This window comes from Physeter macrocephalus, chromosome 7 (assembly GCF_002837175.3).
Source record: "Physeter macrocephalus isolate SW-GA chromosome 7, ASM283717v5, whole genome shotgun sequence".
NCBI classification, from domain to species: domain Eukaryota; kingdom Metazoa; phylum Chordata; class Mammalia; order Artiodactyla; family Physeteridae; genus Physeter; species Physeter macrocephalus.
In genome coordinates this window covers 56,529,024-56,547,179 of record NC_041220.1, presented here as the reverse complement: position 1 = coordinate 56,547,179, position 18,156 = coordinate 56,529,024, and positions in this window count along the sequence as shown.

Genomic DNA, 18,156 nt, shown 5'->3' with positions numbered 1-18,156 from the left:
CATTGAGTTCTGCTTTAATTTGTATTATGTTTCTTCTTCTGCTTCATCAGACCTACACTGTGTCATCTTTCTACAATTTCATAAATTAGAGGCTTAGATTATTGATTTTAGATCTTTCTTCTTTTGTAGCACATGCATACCTCATTTTATTAAGCTTCACTTTATCACACTTCACAGATATTTCATATTTTTACAGATTGAAGATTTGTGTCAACTCTGCATTGTCAGATGATATTTAGCATTTTTTAGCAATAAAGTATTAAGGTATGTACAATTGTTTTTTTAGACATAACACATTGTGCCCTTAATAGACGACAGTATAGTGTAAACATAACATTTATATGCACTGGGAAACCAAAAAATTCGTGTGACTTTCTTTATTGCAATACTCACTTTTTTACAGTGGCCTGGAACTGAACCTACAGTATCTCAGAGGTATGTCTGTAATGTCTTCCTGGAGAATTCGTCTGTATGTCATTATGTAATGATTCTCTTTATCCTTGAAATTTTTCATTATTTTGAAATTAGTGTGGTCTAAAATTAATGTAGCTATTCCATCTCTCTTTTGATTAGTGTTAGACTGGTATATCTTTCTCTTTCCTTCCCTTTGTAATCTATCCAAATTTTTATATTTAATGTGAGTTTCTTGTGGGCAACATATATTTGGGTCCTTTTTATTTATTTTTATTTTATTTTTATTTTTTATTTTTTTTGTGGTATGCGGGCCTCCCTCTGTTGTGGCCTCTCCCGTTGCAGAGCACAGGCTCCGGACGCGCAGGCTCAGCGGCCATGGCTCATGGGCCTAGCCGCTCCGCGGCACGTGGGATCCTCCCAGACCGGGGCGCGAACCCACGTCCCCCGCATCGGTAGGCGGACGTGCAACCACTGCGCCACCAGGGAAGCCCTTGGGTCCTTTTTAAAATCCACTCTGACAATCTGTCTTAGATCAATCACCTTTAAAGTGATTACTGATACAGTTGGATTATTTTCTACCAAGTTTGTAATGATTTTCTATTTATTGTGGTTGTTCTTTGTTTTCTTCCCCTCCTCCTCACTTTTCACCAATCTTTTTCTTCATCTGGTTTTAAATGAACATCACATATGATTATATTTTAACTCTTCTCTTAGAATATCATTTATACCTTTTTAAGAAAATGTAATGGTTTCTCTAGTTTTTAAATATACATTTTTAACACTATATCACTTCACATACCATTAGGAATTTTATCACAAAGTATTCCCAATTCCTCTCTCCTATCATTTATTCCCTTTTTGTCATTAATTTCACTAATACAAATTTTACAGTAAGTCAATACAATGTTGATTTTATTTAACCTTTATTCTGTTTCTAGTGCTCTTCCTTTCTTTATATAGATCTGAGTTTCTAACCTGTACCATTTTCCTTCTTCTCCAAGACCTTCTTTTAATGTTTCTTTTAGGACAGGCTTACTGATGATAAATTCCCTCAGTTTTTATTTGCCTGAGAAAGTCTTCATTTCTCCTTTACATTTTTTAAAATTACATTTAAAAAATTTATTTCAATTTAATTTTTATTTTATATTGGAGTATAGTTGATTTACAATGTTGTATTAGTTTCAGGTATGCAGCAAAGTGATTCAGTTACACATATACATATATCCATTCTTTTTCAGATTCTTTTCCATACAGGTTATTACAGAGTATTGAGTAGAGTTCCCTGTGTTATACAGTAAGTCCTTATTGATTTTCTATTTTATATATAGTAGTGTGTATATGTTAATCCCAAATGCTTAATTTAATCCCTCATCCTACCTCCCTCCCCACTTTGGTAGCCATAAGTTTATTTTCAAAATCTGTGAACCTATTTCTGTTTTGTACACAAGTTCATTTGTATCATTTATTGAGATTCCACATGTAATATCATATGATATTTATCTTTCTCTGACTTACTTCATTTAATATGATAATCTCTAGATCCATCCATGTTGCTGCTTTTTATAAAAACAAAAATAAACAAATGAGACCTAATTAAACTTACAAGCTTTTGCACAGCAAATGCAACCATGAACAAAATAAAAAGGCAATACACAGAATGGGAGAAAATATTTACAAACGAAGCAACCTACAAGGGATTAATCTCCAAAATATACAAACAGCTCAACAGCAAAAAAGAAAAACAAAAAAAACCACTCAAACAACCCAGTCAAAAAAATGGGCAGAAGATAAACAGACATTTCTTAAAGAAGACATACAGAAGGCCAAAAACCACATGAAAAGATGTTCAGCATGGCTAATTATTAGAGAAATGCACATCAAAACTACTATGAGGTATCACCTCATACTGGTCAGAATGGCCATCGTGAAAAGTCTACAAATAATAAATTCTGGAGAGGGTGGGGAGAAAAGGGAACCCTCCTACACTGTTGGTGGGAAGGTAAATTGGTACAATCACTATGTAGAACAGTATGGGGGTTCCTTAAAAAACTAAAAATAGAGCTACCATATGATCCAGCAATCCCACTCCTGGGCATACATCTGGAGAAAACCATACTTTGAAAATATACATGCACCCCAATGTTCACTGCAGCACTATTTACAATAGCCGAGACATGGAAGCAACCTAAATGTCCAACGACAGAGGAATGGATAAAGAAGATGTGGTACATATATACAATGGAATATTACTCAGCCGTAAAAAAAGAATGAAATAATGCCATTTGCAGCAACATCTAGAGACCCAGAGATTATCTCCTTTACTTTTGAAGGATAATTTCACTGGAGATAAGATTCTAGGTTGGTGTTTTATTTTTTTCTTTCAACACATTAAATATTTCACCTCACTCTATTCTTGCTTGCATGGTTTCTAAAAAGATGTTCACCATATTATTTATTCTTATTCTATAGGTAAAGTGTCTTGCCCTGCCCCTTCCCCCAACCCCCAACACAGCTTCTTTCAAGATTTTCTCTTTCTCTGTTTTTCTTCAGTTTGTATATAATATGTCGAGGTATAGAATCTTTGGTGTATATACTGCTTGGTATTCTTTGAGCCTCCTGGAACTACCCTTTGGTCTCTGTCATTAATTTTAGAAAATTAGAAGTCACTATCACTCAAAAGAAACAAATCCACTATTATAGTTGGAGACTTCAAAAATATATTTTTTTGCTCTGTTTCCTCTTTCTTGTCCTTACATATTCCAATTATTTATACATACATGCATCTATTTAAATTGTCCCACAGTCCTTGGATGCTCTGTTCTTTTTTTTTCTTTTTGCCATTCTTTATTCTCTTTTCATTTTTGTTTGTGTAGTTTCTATTGACATATCTTAATTTTTCCTCTTCTTCTGCCTTTGAGCTTCCCTAGGGCTCCTTAGACAGAGTCTGTGTACTGAATTTTTTTCATCTGTAATACACCATTTTTACCCTGGAGCCCTTTTGGTATGGTGGTAAAGCTCAGGGAAGGGTAAGTATTCTATAATTTTCTAATTAAATCTCAGTCTTTTAATGAGACTGTGCTCTGGGTTGTGACTTTCACATGTGTTTCTTAGTTTTCCCCACCCCACATTTTAGGTGAGACAGGAAGTCTAGAGGAGTCTAGAGTAGGATAAATGTCCTTCTCCTAGGTGGGATAAGGCTCTGCTAGGTTATTTGTGTAGGCTCTGGGTGTACTTCACAATAGTTACATTTAGCCTCTCTCTTCAGATCCATGAAGAATATTTGTTGGCACTTAACTGTGAGAACTTGGTAGGATTCCTGAAGTTAATGACCATGAAAATTTTGGTGATCCTGTACCCTCAAGACTGTGGAAATCAGGAATTTTTAACTCTCAGGCTAGCCCACACTCAGCTTCCATCGATTTATCAAAATTATCATTTTGCATTATTAACAGTTTATGGCTCCAGAATCTTCTGCTCCAGGTAAGCAGTTCTTGAAGTTAGCTCTCTGGATTTATCTAAATCTCCAGATTTTGCAGTGTGTGTGTCCTGCAGACTTGTTTTTCTGATGAGTTCAAGACAAGTCATTGCTTTTCAATTTATTAAGCTGTTTTCTTGTTTCAAGAATGTGAATGACAACTTCCAGTCTCTTTATATGTTAGAGTTAAAATAAGTTGATTGGTATATTTTAATTTTAAAACATATATATTGTTAAGAATTTTAGTCCCTTAAAATCCTGTATATGTTCCTAATTTGCTTGTTTACATGTAGGAATTTTGCACATAATAAACACACTAAATTTTGATTAAATAGAATATATCTATTAATTCAATATGTAATTGAGCTAGTTTTCTACTTTAAATTTTATTTTAAAAGTATTTTTGAAGTGTAGAAATTTATTTGTGAATTATTCATTATTAATTGCATTATTTCATCTCTGGAAATTTTAATACTATATGTCAGGTTTTTTTATACATAATTAAAAAATCTGGGATGGGTAACCACAGAAGCATTAATTTAGCATATTTAACGCACATTTATAATACAGAACATATTCATTTCTCATACACTGGTGAGGAGAGAGAAATAAAATTTTGTTAATAACCAGTGTGTGATAGAATTAGTTCAAAAATTAAAAAGCTCATATATTTTCTCTAAGATATGCATTATTTGAATTTCAAATAATGGTGTAGAATAGCTTAAAACATTATTGTCTCATAAATATTGTCAAGTGCTAACTAGCTGAAAGAACTTTGCGAAATAGTTGTGCACTATCTCATATAGACAGTAAGAAATTAGTCCCATTATTATCCTCTCCATTTAAAATGCATTAAAGGAGGGACAAGATCAAGATTGCAGAGCAGTAAGATGTAGAGCTCACCTCCTCCCACAAATACATCAAAAGTACATCTACATGTGGAACAATTCTCACAGAATACCTACTGGACACTGGCAGAAGACCTCAGACTTCTGAGAGGGCAAGAAGAAAATAAAAGAGACAGAAAGGAAATGGGATAGGACCTGTGCCCCTGGGAGGAAGCTGTGAAAGAGGAAAGGTTTCCACACCCTGGGAAGTCCCCTCACTGGCAGGGAGATCAGCTGGGATGGAGGGAGAATTTTGGAGCCTCTGAGGAGAGCACAGCAACTGGTTTGCAGGAGGCAAAATAGAGAGACCTGCACAGATGGACAGAACCACTGTCCTGCACTCCCCAGCCTGAGACACTTGTCTGCTGATGTGGACAAGGGCTGCATGCTGAAGCTCAGGCTTCGGAGGTCAAACCCGGAGAGGGATCTGGGGTTGGCTGTGTGGAGACAGCCTGAGGGGCTGGAGTGTGGTGCATTTGCAACAGAGGGTGTATGTGGAAGAAGCCTGGGCCCGCCAGAGAGGCAAGGTGCTACTTGTCGGGGGGAGGGCATGTGAGGGGAGGTGTGCAACAGCCAAAGGTGCTTCTTTCCCCATGTGCATGCTCTCAGGCAATAGGACACGACCTACATGAGCTTTAGGGGTGGGTGCAAGCTGCTTCTGCCATCACAGGCTCCAAAGGCAGATGCAGGACACCTCCACCACCGCTGAGAGACCCACGAGCAGAAGCCAATGACTGACCATGTGGTCATAGGACCTGGGAGCGTGCATGGGCTGCTGCATCTGCACACCCACTATCAAGAGGATAACAGCCAGCACATGTTGAGGAAAGAGGCAGAAGGCATCCAAGCTAAAAGCAGCCCTTGTGCCAAAAATACTAAACCCAGGCAAGCTACTCAGGGACACACCTGCATATAAACACCCTTCCAAGACTGCAGTAGATAGTTGTTTCTCCTAAACTCACAGAGTAAGAGAAATATAAGTAAAATGAAGCAGCAGAGGAACCACTCCCAGTTCAAAGATCAAGAGAATTCCCCTGAAGGAACAAACAATGAAACAGACCTCTTCAGTCTAATAGACATTGAGTTCAAAGAGGTGGTAAAGAAAATACTGAAGGAATTAAGATGGACTATTGATAGAAGTACGGATTACTGTAAAAAGTAACTAGAAACTATAAGGAGAAACCAAGAAAAGTTAGAAAGTTCTTTTGCCAAGATGGAAGCTAAACAATGAATAGCAGAATGAATAATGTAGAAGAATAAATAAGTGATCTGGAAGATAGAATAATGGAAATCACCCAATCAGAACAGCAGACAGCCAAATGGAAAAAAAAAAAGAAAGCAATATATGAGACCTTTGGCATAATATAGAGCATGCCAATCTATGCATAAAAGGGATGCCAGAAGGAAAAGAAAGAGAAAAGGGGATTGGAAATGTATTTGAAGAAATTATGGATGAAAAATTCCCAAGCCTAAAGGAGACAGATATCCAGATACAGGAAGAACAGAGGGTCCCAAACAAGATGAACCCAAACAGCCCTACAACAAGACATATAATCAAAATGGCAAAAGTTAAAGAGAGGATTCTAAAGGCAGCAAGAGAAAAAGGAAATAATCAAACCACAAAAATAAAAACAAAAAGAAAAAGAAACAAAGAAGAAACATAGAAGAAACTGGAAAACAAGGTTTAAAATGGCAAAAAAAATACATTATCAGTAATTACCTTGGGAATTTCCTGGTAGTCCAGTGGTTAAGATTCCACTCTTTCACCTCCGTGGCCCAGGTTCAATTCCTGGTCAGGGAACTAAGATCCTGCAAGCCATGAGGCATGGCCAAAAAATAAATAAATAATTACCTTAAATGTCAATGGACTAAATGCTCCAATCAAAAGACACAGAGTGGCAGACTGGATTAAAAAAAAAATAGCCTACAATCTGCTGCCTATAAGAGATCCACTTTAGTGCAAAGGACACACATATCTTGAGAGTGAGGGGATAGAAAGTTATTTCATGTAAGTGGAAATGACAAGAAAGCAGGGGTCACAATACCCTTATCAGACAAAATAAACTTTAAAACAAAGGCCACAAAAAAAGATAAAGAAGGACAGTATATAATGATAAAAGGATCAATACAAGAAGAGGATTTTACATTTGTCAACATATATGCACCTAATATAGTAGCACCCAAATACATAAAACATACTAACAGACATAAAGGTAGAAATTGACAGGAATATAATAATAGTAGGGAACTTTAACACTCTATTGACATCAATGGACAGATCTTCTGAACAGAAAATCAACAAGGCAACAGAGATTTTAAATGATACCATAGAACAGTGAGACCTAATTGATATTTTTAGGATATTACATCCAAAAAAACTAGAATACATATCCTTTTCAAGTGCACATGGAATATTGTCTAGGATTAACTACATACTAGGGCACAAAACAAATCTTAACAAATTTAAGAGTATGGAAATTACTTCAAGCACCTTCTCTGACCACAACAGCATGAAACTAGAAATCAACCACTGAAAAAGAAATGAGAAAAATCTGATTATATGGAGACTAAACAACATGCTACTAAGAAACCAATGGATCAACAAGGAAATCAAAAAGGAAATTAAAAAATACCTTAAGACAAATGACAGTGAAAACACAAACATACAAAATCTACAGGATGCAGCAAAAGCAGTTTGTGGAGGGAAGTTCATCATGATACAGTATTTCCTCAAAAAACAACAAAAATCATAAATAAACAACCTCAACTACCACCTAAAAGAAATAGAAAAAGAGTAACAAAACCTAAAGTCAGAAGAAGGAAATAAAAAATATCAGAGAGGAAATAAATGAAATAGAGATTTAAAAAAAAAGAAAAAAAATCAATAAAACCAAGAGCTGGTTCTTTTAAAGGGTAAAGGAAATCAACAACCTCTGGCTAGGCTCACCAAGAAGAAAAGAGAGAGAACCCAAATAAAATAAGAAATGAAAAAGAAGGTATATCAACTAAAACAGCAGAAATACAAAAAACCATAAGAGAATACTATGGACAATTATATGCCAACAAATTGGACAACCTAGAAGAAATGAACAACTTTCCAGAAACATATAGACCACCAAAACTGAATCAAGAAGAAATAGATAATTTGAGCAGGCAATCACTAGAAGTGAAATTGGATCTGAAACAAAGAAAACAATTAAAAAAAAAAAACCTCCCTACAAACAAAAGTCCAGAACCAGATGGCTTCACAGGCAAATTCTACCAAAGAAAGAAGAAATTATACCAATCCTTCTCAAACTCTTCCAAAAGATTGAAGAGGAGGGAACACTCCCAAAGACATTCTGTGAAGCCACCATCATCCTAATATAAAAACCAGAAAAAGATACCACCAAAAAAGAAAATTACAGGCCAATATCTTTGATGAATATAGATGCAAACATTCTCAACAAAATATTAGCAAACCAAATCCAGCAAAACAAAAAAATGATCATATACCATAACAAAGTGGGATTCATCCCAAGTTCACAAGAATGGTTCAACATATGCAAATCAATCAATGTGATACAGCACATCAATAAAAGAAAAGGCAAAAACCACATGATCATCTCAATAGATGCAGAAAAAGCATCTGACAAAATTCAACATCCATTCATGATAAAAACTCTTACCAAAGTGGGTATATAGGGAACATATCTCAACATAATAAAAGCTGTTTTTGACAAACCCACAGCCAATATAATACTCAATAGTGTATACCAATCCTTCTCAAACTCTTCCAAAAGATTGAAGAGGAGGGAACACTCCCAAAGACATTCTGTGAAGCCACCATCATCCTAATATAAAAACCAGAAAAAGATACCACCAAAAAAGAAAATTACAGGCCAATATCTTTGATGAATATAGATGCAAACATTCTCAACAAAATATTAGCAAACCGAATCCAGCAAAACAAAAAAATGATCATATACCATAACAAAGTGGGATTCATCCCAAGTTCACAAGAATGGTTCAACATATGCAAATCAATCAATGTGATACAGCACATCAATAAAAGAAAAGGCAAAAACCACATGATCATCTCAATAGATGCAGAAAAAGCATCTGACAAAATTCAACATCCATTCATGATAAAAACTCTTACCAAAGTGGGTATATAGGGAACATATCTCAACATAATAAAAGCTGTTTTTGACAAACCCACAGCCAATATAATACTCAATAGTGGAAAGCTGAAAGCCTTTCTGTAAAATCTGGAACAAGACAAGGATGCCCACTCTCATTACTTCTATACAACATAGTATTGGAAGTCCTAGCCATAGCATTCAGATTAAAAGAAATAAAAGCTATCCAATTGGAAGGGAAGAGGTAAAATTGTCTTATATGCAGATGACATGATACTGTATATAGAAAACCCTAAAGATCCCACACAAAGACTACTAGAACTAATAAATGAATTCAGCAAGATAACAGGATACAAGATAAACATACAGAAATCAGTTACATTTCTTTACACTAACAATGATATGTCAGAAATAAAATGTAAAAAGCAATACCTTTTAAAATCGCATCAAAATATAAAATACTTAGGAATAAACCTGACCAAGGAGGTGAAAGACTTACATGATGTGAACCATAAAACATTAATAAAGGAAACTGAAGATGATTCAAAGAAATGGAACAATATCCCATGCTCTTGGATTGGAAGAATTAATATTGTTAAAATTGGCCATACTACCCAAATCAATCTACATATTTAATGCAATCCCTATCAAATTACCCATGACATTTTTCACAGAACTAGGACAAATAATCCAAAAATTTATATGGAACCATAAAAGACCCAGAATTGCCAAAGCAATCCTGAGGAAAAAGAACGAAGCAGGAGGCACAAGCCTCCCAGACTTCAGACAATACTATAAAGCTACAGTAATCAAAACAGGGTGGTATAGGCACAAAACAGACATATGGATCAATGGAATAGAATAGAGAGTCCAGGAGTAAACTCTCACACCTACAGTCAATTAATCTTTGACAAAGGAAGCAAGAATAAAAAATAGGAAAAGGACAGTCTCTTCAGCAAGTGGTGCTGGGAAAGTTGGACAGCTGCATGTAAATCAATGAAGTTAGAAGACATCCTCAAACCATGCACAAAAATAAACTCAGAATGGCTTAAAGACTTAAACATAAGACATGGCACCATAAAACTCCTAAAAGAGATCATAAGCAAAACATTCTCTGACATAAATCATACTAATGTTTTCTTCAGTCACTCTCCCAAGGCAATAGAAATAAAAACAAAAATAAACAAGTGGGACCTACTCAAACTTTACAAGCTTTTGCACAGCAAAGGAAACCATAAATAAAATGAAAAGGCAACCTACAGAATGGAAAAAAATAAAAACACTTGCAAACGATGCAACTGACAAGGGCTTAATTTCTAAAATATACAAACACTTCATACAACTCAGCAATAAAAAAACAAACGACCCAATCAAAAAATGGGCAGAAGACCTAAATAGACATTTCTCCAAAGAAGACATACAGGTGGCCAAGAAGCACATGAAAAGCTGCTCAACATCACTAGTCATTAGAGAAATGCAAGTCGAAACTACAATGAGGTATCACCTCACTCCGGTCAGAATGGCCATCAGCGAAAAGTCTACAAATAATAAATTCTGGAAAGGGTGTGGAGAAAAGGGAACCTTCCTGCACTGTTGGATCATTAAAATGTCTATGAATAACAAATGCTGGAGAGGGTGTGGAGAAAAGGGAACCCTCCTACACTGTTCATGGGAACGTAAATTGCTGCAGCCACTATGGAAAACAGTATAGAGGTTCCTCAGAAAATGAAAAATAGAACTACCATATATCCCAGCAATCCCACTCCTGGGTGTATACCCAGACAAAACTGTAATTCAAAAAGATATAATACATGCACCCCTATGTTCATAGTGGCACTAGTCACAATAACCAAGACATGGAAACAACCTAAATGTCCATTAACAGATAAATGGACAAAGAAGATTTCATACATATATTGAATGGAAAACTACTGAGCCATAAAATAGAAGGAAATAATGCCATTTGCAGGAACATGGATATTAATAGTATTTTCCATTTTAAAAAATCAGTCATAAACCTGTTTTTTTCCCCCAAGTTCTTTAAATTAAATACCTGCAAAGTACTCATCAGGACAGAAATAAATTTTACTTTTAGGATCAACAATGCTTTTGAGACAAAGTTTTTTTTTTCCCCCCAAAGGAATTTAATAATATTTGGAGTTTTTGAATGAGTGTTATTTTAGGACTTAAGAATTATTTTTGCAAAAGTTTTTAGGTTTGGAAAAAATATTAAAGAAACAAAATCTCTTAAAATTCTTATACAATAAACAGTTCAAAATTGTGTTTAGATCCATAAACCAATGTTATATTCAGATGAATTTATTCTATCTGTGTTCTATCATGCTGATTTTTTATCTGATTAGTAGCATATTAATCAGATGAATATATCTACAGATCTGAAAATGGTAAAACACTGAATATATCTATAAGAAAGAAAGCCTTAAAAAAAAGTGCTTTGCTGAAACTGTTCAGAGTTTGGGGCTTTTGGAGGTATGAGCCACGCTGTCTCCTTATATGGCCCTGCAATAAGCCTTCCTCTGCAGAAAAAAAAAAAAAAGAAATCTTTTAGGATTGAATATTCTATATGGCTACTGTTTTCACATTCAAAAGGTGAGGAAAAATAAACCTCTGGGGTAAAATTTTCCTTTAGAGCCTTAGCTACAATTCAGGGTGAAATTGCCACCTGTCCAGAGTTCAAAACCTAGGGGGATAATTTCTACGTGGAGAATATTTCCGTTCCTTTCAAGTTGCTAGTAGTACTGTTGACATTCACATGCATTAGTAAGAGGAAGTATGCACCAGAGGGAGATAGGTGGAGTGGAAAATAAATGACTCTATTTCTCCTCTAATGTTAATACTTTTAAATCTGTTTTCTCCTTGCAATCACCTCTCCTGAGTTCTGTCCCATTTTATTTCCAAATACTTTTTCATGGAAATTAATATGTGCATAAAAATATAAGAAGAAAATCAAGTATGTTGAATGCAATATAAAAAGACCGTTAAGCAACAGGCCATCAGTTAAGCAATTATGTTCAATAAAGGTATATTAGAGCTTAGACAATCCAATTTTAAAACAATACAGAATAGCGCTTCCGTTATATAGAATACATTCAATATTGTTTCTTTCCAAATAAATTTAAAATGAAAAGGGAACTAGTTACAAATAATACATTTTTACAGGCTATATTTAACTAACATTAAGACAAACCTAAATTAAGGAAAAATATAAATTATGATGGTTAATTTCATGTATCAACTTGGTTAGGCCATGGTGGCTAGTTATTTGGTCAAACACTCATCTTGATGTTGCTGTGAAGGTATTTTGTAGATGTGATTTACATTTAAAATTAGTTGACTTTAAGTAAAGGAGATTACCCTCCAAAATGTAGGTGGGGCTTATCCAATCAGTTGAAAGGTCTTAAGAGCAAGACCTAAGGTTTCCTGAAGAAAAAGGAATTCTCCCTCAAGTCTAATAAAAGTCCTGCCTGAGTTTACAGCCTGCTGGCCTGCCCTACAGATTTAGGACTTGCCAGCCTCTATAATTGTGTGAGGCAATTAATTAAAATCTCTCTCTTTCTTGAAAAAACCCTGAGTTAATACATTAATCCCAACCACACAGAGATAGAATCAGAAACTATGGGGATAAGGCCTATATAAGGCCTATATAAGGCCTCAGTATACTGTTTGGTTGACTTTTTAGCCAGCAAACCCAGCATTTTTTGGTGGACTAGGGTTTGGGAAACACTGATCTAGTTAATTCCACCTAAAGTTCACTTTTAAAACCAAAATTGGTAATAAATATTAGTAATTTATTGTAATTTTATCACATATTTATAAATTATAACTAATATACTTAGTTTGAAAATTATAAATCTGTATGTTATCCATGGAAAGCAGTTTAGCTTGTCCATTTTTAATTCCTGTGTTAAAATCAACTCCATGACATTATTCATAATAGCAAAAAAGTAGAAATAACCTAAATGACCATTAACTGATGAATGGATGAACAAATTATGGTTTAGCCATACAATGGAATACTATTTAGCAATAAAAAGGAATGAGCAACTGATATATGCTACAATATAGATGTACCTGAAAACATTATGCTAAATGAAAGAAGCCAGTCATAAAGGGTCACATATTGAATAAATGTCACTTATATGAAATGTCCAGTATAGTAAGTCCATAGAGACAGAAAATTGATGAATTGTTGTCAGGGGATGGGGTGAAGAGGAAATGGGGAATGATTGTTAATGATTATGGGGTTTCTTTCTGGGGAAGATTACAGTCTTAATTAGATATTGATAACATTGCCAAGATTTTGTAAATGTACTAAAAATGACTGAATTGTACATTTTAAAAGGCTAAATTTTATATTATGTGAATTATATATTAGTGAAGCTGTTATTCAAGAAGTAATAGAAATATTATAAGTATGGAAATTCCTGATTTCAAATTATATTACAAAGGTACAGTGATTAAAAAGTGTGGTACTGGCACAAAGACAAATAGACCAATGGAGAAAGATATAGAGTTGGAAAATAAACCCTCTCATATATGGTCAGATGATCTTTGACAAGGGTGCCAAGACCACACGATGGGGAAAGGACAGTCTCTTTAACAGTGTTTTGAAAACTGGATGCCCACAAGCAAAAGAATAAAGTTGGAAGCTTTACAATATATACAGAAATTAACTCAGGATGATTAAAGACCTAAATTAAGACTTAAAACTACTAGAAGTAAATATAGGGAAAAAGCTTGATGACATTGGATTTGACAATTATATCTTAGATATGTCACCAAAAACACAAGCATCAATAAAGAAAACAAATTGGACTATATTAAAATTACAAATTTCTGTATTTCAAAGGAAACAATCAACAAAGTGCAAAAATGCAACATACAGCATGGGAGGAAATATTTGAAAATCATATATCTGATATGGGGTTAATATCCAGAATACATAATGAACTCCTACAACTCAACAGCAACAAAAAAACAACCTGATTAATAAATGGACACAGGGCTTGAACAGACATTTCTCCAAAGAAGATGTGTAGAAATCAAAACTCTTGTGCATTATTGGTGGGAATGCACAATGATGCAGCCTCTATTTAAACAATATGGAGGTTTTTCAGAAACATTAAAAACAGAATTACCAGATGATCCAGAAATTCCACTTCTGGATATATATCCAAAAGAATTGAAAGTAGAAACTCAAAGAGAGATTTGCACACCCATGTTTGTCACAGCATTATTCACAATAGCCAAAAGGAGGAAGCAATCTAAGTGTCCACTGTTGGATGAAAGGACAAAAAACTGTTGTGTATACAAATGATGAAATATTATCAGGTCTTTAAAAAGAAGGAAATTCTGTCATATGCTACAACATGGATGAATCTTGAGGACATTTTGCTAAGTGTAAAAAGCCAGTCACAAAAAAATGTTGTATGATTGCACTTATATGAGGTATCTGAAGTAGTAAAGCTCATAGAAACAGAAACTAGAATGGTGGTTGCCAGGGGCTGAAATGAAGGGAAAATGGGGAGTTGCTGTTCAGTTGGTATAGAGTTTGTTTTTGCATGATGAAAATGTTCTAGGGATCTGTTGTATCACAATGTGAATATAGTTAACACTGCTGAACTATAAAAAAATAAGAGAGACTAAAACCAAACCATTACAAAAAGCATGAAAAATAGAGAAAAGAAAATCAAAAAGCAAAGTCATCTACAATTGTACCACCCCAATGTTAACATTGATTCAACTCTGACATAAAACATAGGGTTTCAGAACAGGAGGGATTACCCTAACTTTACATCTAGGGAAACTGAGGTTCAGAGAAGGGAAGTAATTTACCTAACATCACACAGAGAGTTGGTAGCACAGTCAGGACTAGAGTACATATACTTTGAGTTTCAGATAGACCCAATAATAGTTTACAATATGTTATCTTTTGTAATTATGTAAAAAATATGTGAAGTTTGAAAATTCAGAAAAGTATAAGGAGCAATAAAAAATCAAAAACAAAACTGAGATTTGACAAATGTACCTGAACTAGGTGCGTCCAACCAAGTTTTAAATGTTGATTTATGGCAATGGATTCCAGGGCTTGTGAAACCACACGTTTATACAATTTTGGTGGCCCACTAAGAGGAATGAAATGACCGTGTGAACACAGTGAAAAGGCCAATTCCATGTCATTGGAAGGGATCTGTGCTTAATCTTCATTATCTCAACTAGAAATCTGCCTCTGCACATTTTAGTAGCCCAGGTCTACATTGTTACTTTAGAGAATGGTACCCAAATTACTTGGAAATCCAGTCTTTATAAAAATTTATGTATTGAAGGTAAACTATTAATGAAATAAGAATTATTTTTATATGAATATATATAAAATGTTAAAATAAATCATTTATATGAATTAAGAAGGTCCAATCAAAGAAGACAGCATACACTAGGCAAAATGGAAAGGCAAAATCAAGCTGTATCTGCATGATGGAGAACACACTACAGACATACACACACACAGTTTCTTAATATCCAAATGAAATCAGTAAAGCATGTTATGTATTTAGGTTGATATTTTTAGGTACTATATTTTGTTCAGTAATTTTATTACTCAATAATGGGTAAATAACCTATCCCCTATACGCTTTGGTTTCTTTATTTGTAAAGTTAACATAATGCCAACTTCATGGGTAGTCACCATAGATATGTGCCTTATAAGTTCTTAAAAGGAGATACTTATATATACATATAAAGATGTTGGCACAGACTCTGGCACACAGTAACTACTTAAAAATATTTAGCCATGTGTTGAATAACTGTTAATGATATGCTATATTTTTAACAAGGATTTAAATGTGATAATTTTGATATCCACACCCAAGTTATTCTGAAATGAAACCAGACCCATTCTAATCATTCAAGAATATGATCAAATTTATTTTAGCTGGTATAATCTTGATATCCTTATTTTCTTTTGTTAAACTCAAATCTAAAATATGTTCAACAGCTTAATTCAATATGGCCTCCTTTTAGAGGACGGAAAAAAAGCATCTCATTTAGTTAAGGAAAATATTGGCTTTTTAAAATCTGTAATTTGTATATTGAGCTATTTATGATAGTTTTAGTGCTCATTGAAAGTTTACTGCTAATCTACTGCTCATATAACAATGAATGATATAATGAAATCATTCAGGATTGAATCCTTGAGTCAGCCCAGAAGGAGATTGTTGACAAAAATGCTAAGTGAAATCATCTCTTACTTCTTATTTAAAATAGCATAACTTGTTTAGAGGAAAATGTCTAAAACCTATACCATTATTATTTTTTTGAAATAACTTTCTGGTTCATAATAGATAGTTGCTAAGAGTCTAGCTATCTGAATTTCACCTCCGTCTCCCTGAGTACATTAATGACAAATTATTAACATAATTTGACAAGTTAACTGATGACTTTTATTGTCTGCACCTTTTTTGACATTCTCAGCATTTTGGTGAGTATTTAGTGCCATTTCTTGGACTTTAGAAAAATACACTTTCTCTGATTTGACTTCTCTATTCAGTCTCTTTTATGATCATATGATTATCTCTTAAAACAGATACTCTCCTGGGAAGAATCCTCAGTTCTTAGCATAGTTCTAAGATGTAGTTAGTTATAATGATAGTACTATCATATATTCTACACTCTATAGATCCATAGAGAGACAGAGACAGAAAGGGAGAGAGTGATTTTACTATGTACCTAGCATTTTGCAGGTCTTTAAAAGCATTAATATGTTTAACCCTTACAAGAACTCTGTAAGAATCATAATGGTATAACTATTCATCAGTGAAGAAACTGACGTTTGTTCAAGTTGCCCATCATCATACACATGCATGGTAGTAAGCTATGTAGCAAGAGTTTGAGTACAATTCTTTTTGAATCTAGGTCATGAGAATTTAAACAAGATACTCTGTTGCCTCAGAATACATCACCTAGTTTTCTCCTATATTCAAAATCTTTGTTTACCACATAATCTAGAAATCTATAAACATATTTCAAATGACTATTGGTTACTATTGATATCTAATTAGTTATCAGGACTTAAAAATAATACAAACATTAATCCAGACACTGTTAACTCTATTTATATTAACTTATTTAATTCTCAAAAAAACAATGTAGTAGGTAATATTTTCACTGACATCATATCATAAATCATCTTACCCAGACCCATGGTTTTAATTACTATCTATATACTCATGACTTTCATATTTCTAGATCTCAACTTTCCCCATATTTCCAGACACAACTGTATTGCTACCTACATGATATCTCTAATTGTGGCTTAATTTTCATTTCTGGATCTCTATTTCAGTAAATGTTGCTATAATTCACCCACATTCTGAAGCCACACACTTAGGTCTGTCCTAAATTTCTGTCTTTATATCACTTTCCCAATTCAATCCCCCTTCTAGTCCATTCCACTTATTTTCCTCCCTACCACTATCAACATTTTCCTAGATGCATCTCACATCTTTCTTCCTCTCTATTATTCTGCTCTTGCCTTTTTCAATTCACTCTCTACCCAACAGGCAGGATAAATTTTTTAAAACATAAAGAGATAATTTTACTTTGCTGCTCATGTGTCAATTGTTTTAAATTACACTTAGAGGAAAACCCAAACTCAATCTGACTTCCAACTCTGAAGTTATTTGACCTTTGCTTAGAACTACAACCTGTATTATTCTCTTTCTAGATCATACTTCATTCACTATGACTTTATTTTCTGTTCCTGAAACATGCTAAACTTCATTCAAATATAGTAGTCTCTGAGTATCTGTGAGAGACTGGTTCCAGGACCCCTGAGAATACCAAAAGCCTTGGATGCTCATGTCCTTTTATAAAATGATGCTGTATTTGCATATAACCTACACACATCCTTCCGTATACTCTAAATAATCTCTTGCTTACTTAAAGTACCTAATACAATGTAAATGCTACCTAAATAGTGTTAAATATATAGTAAGTCCCCTATATACGAATGAGTTCCAAGAGCACGTTTGTAATTCCAATTTGTTCGTAAGTCCAACTAAGTTAGCCTAGGTACCCAAATAACACAATTGGCTATATAGTACTCTACTGTAATAGGTTTATAATACTTTTTCACACAAATAATACATAAAAACAAACACAAAAATAAAGAAAACACTTTTAATCTTACAGTACAGTACCTTGTAAAGTACAGCAGCACAGTACAACAGCTGGCATACAG